At 41.7% G+C, this 9864-nt stretch overlaps 1 long non-coding RNA gene across 1 annotated transcript; it reads left to right on the plus strand.

The window, feature by feature from the left end:
- Window positions 1-220: 220 nt before the first annotated feature.
- On the plus strand, window positions 221-7495 carry LOC309819098. Its single transcript, XR_014296405.1, has 3 exons — window positions 221-360; window positions 2952-3051; window positions 5410-7495. It is a non-coding gene; the product is annotated as an uncharacterized lncRNA (long non-coding RNA).
- The last annotated feature ends 2369 nt before the right edge of the window (window positions 7496-9864 follow it).

The raw sequence follows: 9864 nt of genomic DNA on the forward strand, positions 1-9864 counted from the left end.
TCTGGGTATGCTCAAGAACCCTGAAGAAAACCACTGTGTCTGTAGGGTCATTCTGAGGAGACATTTCCTAAGAAAACACTCTTCAGAGACATCTTCCCTAGGGTTGAGGTCAGGAGTGTCATCCACATTGCTCAAGTGTCAGCAGAGAAGGGTCACGTGGGACCTGGGTTTCCGCCCTCTCCTCGGAGCCCTTTCCAGTCAGAGTCTAGCTGTGCTCGTGGGTACATGCCATCATGCCTCTAGGCCTTTGTCCACGCTGCCCCCTCTGCCTGGAGTGCCCTTCACTCTCCTTTTCACTGTCTGACCCTTACTCACCCTTCAAGAGCAGGTCTAAAGAACATTCTCTGAACTTCCTATAAGGTAAGGAGACTCTTACTGGAGATGTAATAAGCAGACCAGTTTTCTGTTGGAGGACAGTAACAAGTGATAGGGGTGATTATACAAAGATCTCAACATTTTAATATGTTTTAGGTAGGAAAGTATCTTAGGTGAGGGTGGAGGAGGGCTGGTATCCCTCCACCCATCTGAGTATATCCCGGGAAGCACTGTGCTAGGAGGTTAGGGGATATGGAAAAGCAGAAGTGATGGTCCCTGCTTGGCAGGCAACAGAGACAACACACACACATGTGAGGCATTAGACAACACTACTGTGCACTCCTCTAGCATTTCCCTGAGGCACAGACTGTCTCTCCCGTGTTAGTGCACTAAGTAGTACAGGCAGTGTAACACCACTACATAGAATGTAACCTACTCCAGTGGTTCAGAACCTGGGCTCTGGAATCAGTCTTCCATCCGGACTCTTACCAGCGCTGACACGGGACACATTATTTAATCTTGCTGAAGCTATTTCATCATCTGAACAATGGAAATAGTAGTGCCTTCTGCATAAGATTGATGTGAGGGTGAAATGAGCTAGTAGCACAAATTAAGTACTCAGTAATTGTTAGTTGTCTCATTTTATTGACGAAAGTACTTGGGCATTCAGGTGAGAAATCACTGTGGGCTGGGGGGCCAGGAAAGGCTTCACGGGACATGAATTAAGCCTGGGAAGGTGGGCCTGGAATTTATATGGATGGTGAGCAAAAGGATGGGTAATATAACAACCCCAAATACTGGCCAAACAAGAGTAATTCCTACTGTCTCTGGGCTTAGGCCTTGTCTAACTTAGTTTAGCTTCTATTCTTCAATCAAGCCTAGCACCTCAGGCAAACACCCCCTCCCCAGCCCCTGCTCAAAACCTCCATGATTTGCTACATGCCCTGTGGCCCTTTTATTCCATCCCAAGGCTCCAGAGTTGCAGCTCTGCAAACCAGCATGATTAGCCACCACTGTTAGCTCCCCATTCAGCATATAAATCTAGTGCCTGGGATTACCTCATGCCAGAAAACCGAAATCCAAGTCAGATGGTTAAGGCATTAATAGCAGTGAGTGTTGTAAAGACTCAACAGTGTGAACCTTCCCAAAATGAACCATCCTGACCTCCCTTGCGCTGACAATGCGTGTGTGACATCATGTGTAAATGAGCCTTAAATTTGAACCAGGTGCCGAGAGCTGTCTGGCGTCTCCTGGCTGCTGTATTAACCACTAACATGCACTGGGGGATTCTGAGGCAGTAAAATGGAGCGAAACCGATGGCAGTGACCAGCGCCGGGCGCAGCAGCTGCGGCAGTGAACATTCAAATCACGCCCACCCTGTTGAGCCCAGGCCCCCGGGCCCTGTAAGGCTGATTTCCGGAGGGCTGGGAAGCCTGGGGAATTTGGCTGGCTTCACTCAGCGACAAGAGCTCCTCCGTGCAAATCAAACTACTCTGACTTGCTTCCCAGACTTGATTCTGAGCTCTTTTTTGATTTGCATCCATGAGGTGGGACTCTGAAGCTCGGTCTGAAGCGGCAGTTGGTGACAGTCAAAGCTGAGGCATGCAGGGACAGGCAGTCGAAGACATATTTTTGGAGGGAGCAACTGCCAAGGAAGAGAGCCAGCCCCAAATCCCTAAGTGCTATGGTTTCTACCAGGCTGGCATCTGGAGATAAAAATATACCTCTGTCCATCGGGCATCACAAATTCCCTCATCTGGGCCTCTGCCCACAGCGGGTCAGATGACAAACAGGCTCTAGAGAACACTAAATAAAATGTGGAGGGATGGAATTAGGTGTGTATGTGGGGCGGGGTGTCCCTACCATTGTTAGTCATAGGTATGAGAGAACAGGTGGAGGGTAACATGAGTCAGGAAGAAATTAAGCCTAGATAAAAAGGAGGTGTTTTTTTTTTGATACGCGGGCCTCTCACTGCTGCAGCCTCTCCCGTTGCGGAGCACAGGCTCCGAACACACAGGCTCAGCGGCCACGGCTCACGGGCCCAGCCGCTCCGCGGCACGCGGGACCCTCCCGGACGGGGGCACGAACCCGCGTCCCCTGCATCGGCAGGCGGACTCTCAACCACTGCGCCACCAGGGAAGCCCAAAAAGGAGGTTTTTTTTTTTTTTTTTTTTTTTAATGCTTACTGTTCATGATGCCCAGTCCCAGGTTATCAACAGCATGGCCGTGTTAATAGCCTATATTCTGATCATCACTAGCAGGCCCACAGAGACCGGAGACAGTGAGGACAGGAAGGAGGCACGGGAAGGGATTCTTGGTGGGAACTGTCCTAGAAGCTTTACACATGCTGGTGAAAGGAAGCTGGAGCCAAAGAGAGGTGAAAATCCACAGTCCATGGATTCCATGGGACTTCAGCTCCAAAGAAATCCTTTGTTGTTCAGGGCAAGCTCTTACACCACCAGCGCTCACCAAGGGCATTGCACCTCCTGTGAAGCTGGGTGCAGTGGGGTAGGCAAGGGCGGCAGGTCCTGGGTGGAGGGTGGAAAGGGGCTGGTAGGTGTCGTATCTTTCATAAAGTCTGTTACTGTGTGCTTAGACATAAATATACAAGAATTTGTGTATTTTGTAATTTAAAGAAGTTAAATGTAGCACGAAGATGTTGGGGATGGATTTCCTGAATAATGGAGCAAATGGGGTTACAGTGTCAGAAGTCCTTCCAGAAGAGGTGAAGGTTCAGTAAGTTTTTGTTTTTATGTTTCCTTTTTTTAAATAAACCTTTACTGGAGTATAATTGCTTTACAATACCGTGTTAGCTTCTGTTGTACAGCAAGGTGAATCAGCCGTATGCATACACATGTCCCCATATCCCCTCCCTCTTGAGCCTCCCTCCCACCCTCCCTAACCCACCCCTCTAGGTCATCGCAAAGCACCGAGCTGATCCCCCTGTGCTATGCTGCTGCTGCCCACTAGCTATCTATTTCATAGTGTATACATGTTGATGCTACTCTCACTTCACCCCAGCTTCCCCCCTCCCACCTCATGTCCTCAAGTCCATTCTCTATGTCTACATCTTTATTCCTGCCCTGCAACTAGGTTCATCAGTACAATTCCCCGTCCCCTCTCCTTTGAGGAAGAGGAGGAGCTTTGGAGAAGAAAAAGAATACAGCATGAATGTCTTGTGCAAAAATGTGGAGGCAGGAACTCATGGGGAGTCCCTTAAGACGCCAGAGGTCTTAACAGGATCTGAGGGCAGGAAGGATTTCCCCAAACTCCATTCCTCAAGCACCCTGGAGCCAAGACTTTGGAACAAATTAAGCACAGGTTTTTTTTGTTTTTGTTTTTTTTGCGGGCCTCTCACTGTTGCGGCCTCTTCCGTTGCGGAGCACAGGCTCCGGACGCGCAGGCTCAGCGGCCATGGCTCACGGGCCCAGCCGCTCCGCGGCATGTGGGATCTCCCCGGACCGGGGCACGAACCCGTGTCCCCTGCATCGGCAGGCGGACTCTCAACCACTGTGCCGCCGGGGAAGCCCAAGCACAGGTTTTTAGATGACTAGCCCTTAAAGGCTGAAAGTACTTCTTTTCATAAAGCTTTTGGAAGATGATGTTGACAGTCAATGCAGAGGCAATTAATGTTTTTCTATCACCATTTTGGATCATGCCTTGCTCAAAAACGCCTTCATCCAAGACCCTACCTTTTCTTTGATGGAAAGTCCAAAATCGGCCTAGCTTTTGGCATTCTCTACAACCAGGATCCTACCCTTCAGCTTTATTTCTCAAACTGCCATTACATCTTTGCTCCTGGCAAAATTTAACCTGTCATTTTCAAAATATTTTTACCTTTCATTTTCTTGTATGTTTGTTAGTATTTTCTAGTAGGAATGCCTTCTTCCCATTCTCCATTGGTGATCCTGCGATTTTACTCAGCTGTTACTTCCTCCACACAATCTTCCCCACTCACCCAGAGGGCAGTGAGCGCCCATTCCTATGAAGTTGTCCAGCAGAGCTTTTCTTGTTCATATTACTCACCAAGCTATGTCACTCTTTCAACAAGCATCTGCTGATGCTCTAGTGTGCACATGGCAGGCACTATGGCCAAATCCTGTCCTTCAGGATATTATAATCCTGCTAAACTCCAGCAGTGGTTTATCAATTAAAGAACAAATATTATACATACTGAACAATGTCATATAGCTATGCAATAGGCAAAATCTTCCACTCACAAATCAGGTTGCAAATGGAATTCAAGAAATTTCTCTCACCAGAATGAAGTTCTAAATAGCTGGAGTATGGCTCTCTGAGTTACTGAAAGCAAGTTTCTTTTTTGTTTTACTATATACAAGTGACAACATTGTGAAATGTTTAAGTAACTGAACCTGGGAGTGATTAGACATCTTTTGGAGGATTTGACTGAATAGAAAAAAATCTAGGAAAACCCTTTTTACATTGACATTAAAATGCATGAATGCAACTCTATTTAGTCTGCTTAGCTAATAAGTTGAGAACTATTCTGGGTGAGTGAAAACAAAGAATCTATTTGAATGCAAATGAATGACAAATCTTTAGACAGAGACATGAGGCGTCCCCAAGTATTTTGCTTCCCTGTGAAATGTAAATATTATCATGGTATAATCATTACTGATTGACTTTCGATATGACATACAAACCTATGAAGTCTTACAGTAGAAATGCTGTTTTTTCCCTAAATCCTGAAATCTTGGCAAAATTTGTAAGCCAGGAATCAGTTATCCAGATATTTTTCCCTTCCAAAGTTCAGGATCAGCAATTTTGGAAGAGAAAGCCAAGTAAGTTATTAATTTATTTTTGTAACCAAGATCGCTTTTTATATATATTTCCTTCCGAATATGAGATAACTGAAGTTGGTGAGCATTAGAGGTGCAGAAATCTCTACTGAATTTTTGAATATAGACTTCGGTTATTTAGACCAGTAGTTTTCAAATGTTGATCCATGAGAAAGTTTTCATGGTCCTTGATGAGAAAAATAAGGAATATATGGCAATCTTTTAACAAATCTAGATCTACTGAATTTAAAGGATTGTATTTTATTATAACATGACATTCTTTTTTATGTTAAAGGATGGTGATGAATGGCGGCAAGGTTTTTTTAATGTCCTTCACCGATTTGCAAAATAAAAAGTTGGCAAGCTGATGAATGTCCCCAAGTTTATTTTGAAGTTCTAAGGATTCAGAAGAAATCCAGTTTTAGCAACAATGAAATAGAGTGCTGATGGTCCGAGCTATATTTGGATTTTTAAAAATTGTATTTGTAGAGTCATAGAACACAGAAATGGATTTCTGACTGTTTTTCAAGGGATCCAAGATTTCTCAAAGTCTGACTGACGAATATTGGAACACGGAACTTTCCTTTGCCTAGAATTTCCTCCGAAATACTTCACAACAATGCTTCGGCAACAGACCATGACTCAGAGGACACACAGTGGGCCCAAATGCTGTCTGGCTGGTGTGCAAAACAGACTTAGACTTACATGCAACATTTTAAATGAATCAAAGCAGCCTTCAACACAGTCAGTATTGACTATATACCTACTATGAGCAGAACCTTTTTGTGGGAAAAACTCCAGCAGTTGTTTATACTTAACTATTAGCATGATAGTTAAGCACACAGGTTTTATAGGAAAATTTAAGTGTATATTCTGGACGTGTGACCTTGGACAAGTCACTTAACTTCATAACCTCGCTAAACTTTAATGTCTAACATATTAAATGGGGGAATATAACTGTACCTACCTCAGATCACATGAGGTAACATGCTTGGCATGGTGCCTGGTCCATACATATAAGGGCTTGCTCATCATTACCATTTTACTTTATGGGACTGACAACCTTCCATTCGTTTAACACACCAAACTCTCTCTCAGATTTGAACAGAGAACTGAGTAGGAGAACTAGGGAACTCTAAAAAATGGTCCTCACTCTTTCCCCACAGGAATGCCCTTCCCTAGGGGCCCTACTTCCTTTGATTCCTACTATCACCATCCAGTTAGAAGTGAAGTTAAGGGGTTCTAATTCCAAACACAGAACACCTTAGGTTTATATAAGGCAAGTGCTGGGAGCCCAGTCTCTGAACCACCAAGCTTGGTTCTAGAGAACCTGGGAGGATGACTCCAGGGGCAAGTGTTAGGAAGTGTAGAGCTGTCACAACCCCTGAGATCCACATCTTTAAAGGTCTGGTCGCTTGTCTTTTAAAAAGAGGCATTTCACTACAAGTACGATGGATGACTAATCGAGAATGAACCTGTAAGTCAATGAATTGACACTTTATTGCCACTGAGATGTCAACTAAAGTTGCCTGCGCTTTGAGAGGCAGGCTAAGTTGGTTCAACCACATTCTCATGAGGACAGTCTCACAGACCTTCTGATGTCCCCAAGGACTCTGGAAGGAAGCAGTGACTTGTATGTTTTCTGCTCATCTCTGGCTCTGAAGTGTACTTTTTTGGAGGTTTCTGGATCACGTGGCTGGCACATGTGCTACTCCTGTTCTGCCCCGTGTGGCTCCAGAGAAGGGTTAACACACACACTAGCCTGCTCACACAAGGCATGTTTGTGTATCACTGACTTTTATTGGTTTCAGGAGATGGAGGCAGGCAAATTAAAACTGAATATTAGACGTTTATGCTCGGAAAATTCTTCTTAGCCGCTTTTCCTCACAGTCTCTAGACTCCCACCATGGGCTCAACACCCACTGCCCTTTTCCCTCTGCTTCTCAACTCCTAAGTCCACATTCTTTTTATGCAGAGTACGTTAGCTATTACTTTCACTTCTCCTCCTGCCAATCCATTCTCCTAGGGGCTCACTTTTTTCTTTTTTTTTAAATTAAAGTGAAATTCACATAATATAAAACTAACCATTTTAAAGTATGAAATTCACAGGGCTTTAGTACCCTCACGTTGTTGTGAAACTGTACAGGGTCTCACCTTTCATCCTCAAATGACCTATCAAGATATTTTCCTAAACAAAGACATTAAAGATATTTCCCTTACTAAGAGAAATTCTGGTGTCAGCTCCCCACTTCCCTTAAACTTTCTTCTTCCATGGATACAAGTCTTTTGGCATTTGAGGAAAAGATGCCAGATGCCATCAAACAGCCTCTTATCCTTTTGGAGAAAGGGATATAATTTGTAAAAAAAAAAAAAAAAAAAGTTGTGAAACATTTAAAATAGACCTGTTCAGAAATTGTGCCATTTGCAGAGACATGGATGGGCTTAGAGACTGTCATATAGAGTGAAGTAAGTCAGAAAGAGAAAAACAAATACTGCATATTAATGCATATATGTGGAATCTAGAAAAATGATACAGATGAACTTATTTGCAAAGCAGAAATAGAGACACAGACGTAGAGAACAAATGTATGGATACCAAGGGGGGGAGGGGAAGGTGGGAGGAATTGGGAGATTGGGTTTGACATATATACACTACTATGTATAAAATAGGTAACTAATGAGAACCTGCTGTATAGCACAGGGAACTCTACTCTGTGCTCTGTGGTGACCTAAATGGGAAGGAAATCCAAAAAAGAGGGGATATATGTATGTGTATAGCTGATTCACTTTGCTGTACAACAAAAACTGACATAACATTGTAAAGCAACTATACTCCAATAAAAATTATTAAAAAATAAAATAAAATAAATTTGTTCATAAAAGGTGATAATTATAAAACTAATTTTCAGCTTTATTTACTACTCAATGGAATATCAGCAACTTACTTGCAAACCATTCAGCAAATATATATATATAATACAAACAAAATGAACAAATGAACAAATGTTAAATTTTAGTGGTTTGTACATGGACATATTATTCCAACTTATACATATGTTTGACATTTTTCATAATAAAAAGTTGGTTGGGTAAAACTCATGGAGTAGAGCTTTTTTGTTTAGATATTTTATAGCATATGGAATAAAACTTTGTTATCTACTAAGTTTTAGGACATGTTTGGTGTCAGCTACAGTCCTTATGCTGAACTATTCAAATTAACCAAACCTGTTAGCAGATCTAAGGACTGGTTGATCTTTCTGAGACAATGATAACAGAGAATCCTGGAAGAGCAACAGCAATGGACAGCACCTCTCCTAAGAATGTCACCTCTCCTAAGAATGTCCTCTCCTAGGAATAGTACACACGTAAAGTGGACAACTCTCACGTGGCATTCATCAGAGCCATAAGAAAACTTCCTCAACACACAATGAAGTAAGATTTAACAAATATTTGTTGAGCAGCAATTAAGTGAACCTATGGTGTTAAATATTGTATACGTGCTAAAATTTACAGGACGTGGTTCCTGCCATTGGGTTAATTATGACTGGACCAGAGAAAGAAGGTGTTTAAATGTGAAAAGCTAAATAACACCCCAAATTTAAAGAGCAATTACTACATTGTTGGTGGGAATATAAATTAGTAAAACCTTCGATGGAGGGCAATTTAGTAATATCCATCAAAATTAGAAATGGACACACATACCCTTAGACTCAGAATTCCAGTTAAATGCATAGAAATTTATCCTACAGACATACTTATATATGTGTTAAATTATGTATGTATAAAGATAATAATTGAAGCATTATATAAAACAGCAAAATTAAAAAAAAATTTTAAACCCTAAATATGCATTGACAGGAAACTGGTTAATTAACTTATGGTACATGCATTAACTTATGGTACTCACTTCTGGGTATTTATCCAAAAGAAATGAAAGAGATATTTGCATTACCATATTCACTACAGCATTAACCACAAGAGCCAACAGGTGGAAACAATTTAAATATCCACCGACAGATGAATGGATAAAAAATCGTGGTACTTACACATGATGGAGTATTATTCAGCCTTTAAAAAGGAAATCTTGCCATATGTTACAACATGGATGAAACTTGAAGATATTATGCTAATTTTAACAAGCCAATCACAAAAGGACAAATATGTTTCCATTGTATGAGGCAGCTGAAGTGGTCAAGCTCATTGAAGCAGAAAGTAAAATGGTGGTTGTTAGGCTGGGAGGGGGGAAAATGGGAGTTTTTGTTCCATGGGCATAGAGTTTTAGTCATGCAAGATACAAAGTTCTAGAGATCTGCTGTATAGCAATGTACATACAATTAACCATAGTACTGTATAATTAAAAGTTTGTTAAGAGGGGAGGTTTCCTATTAGGTTTTTTTTTTAAACTACAATTTAAATAAATAAATGCATATATATATATATATGTTTATATATCTCTAAGTGAAAAAAAGTCAAGGTGCAGAGAACTGCAGGTAGTATGCCAACATTTGTGTGTGTGCTTGTATGCATGTGTGTATTCTATATAAACGAATGGTTAAATAGGTTTGGAATATATTTGAAAGGATACAAAAACTTGTAAGAGTGGTTGCTTTCAGGAAGGAAAACTGGAAGCTGGGCAGAAGTAGGAGGGAAGCAATTTTGTAAGTTTTGAATTTGTACCATGTGCATATTACCTATGAAAACATAAAATATATTACAAGATACTAATGATCTATACCAAAAGAATCATATA

The sequence above is a fragment of the Grampus griseus genome, assembly GCF_964374135.1.
Source record: "Grampus griseus genome assembly, chromosome: 2".
Classification (NCBI taxonomy): domain Eukaryota; kingdom Metazoa; phylum Chordata; class Mammalia; order Artiodactyla; family Delphinidae; genus Grampus; species Grampus griseus.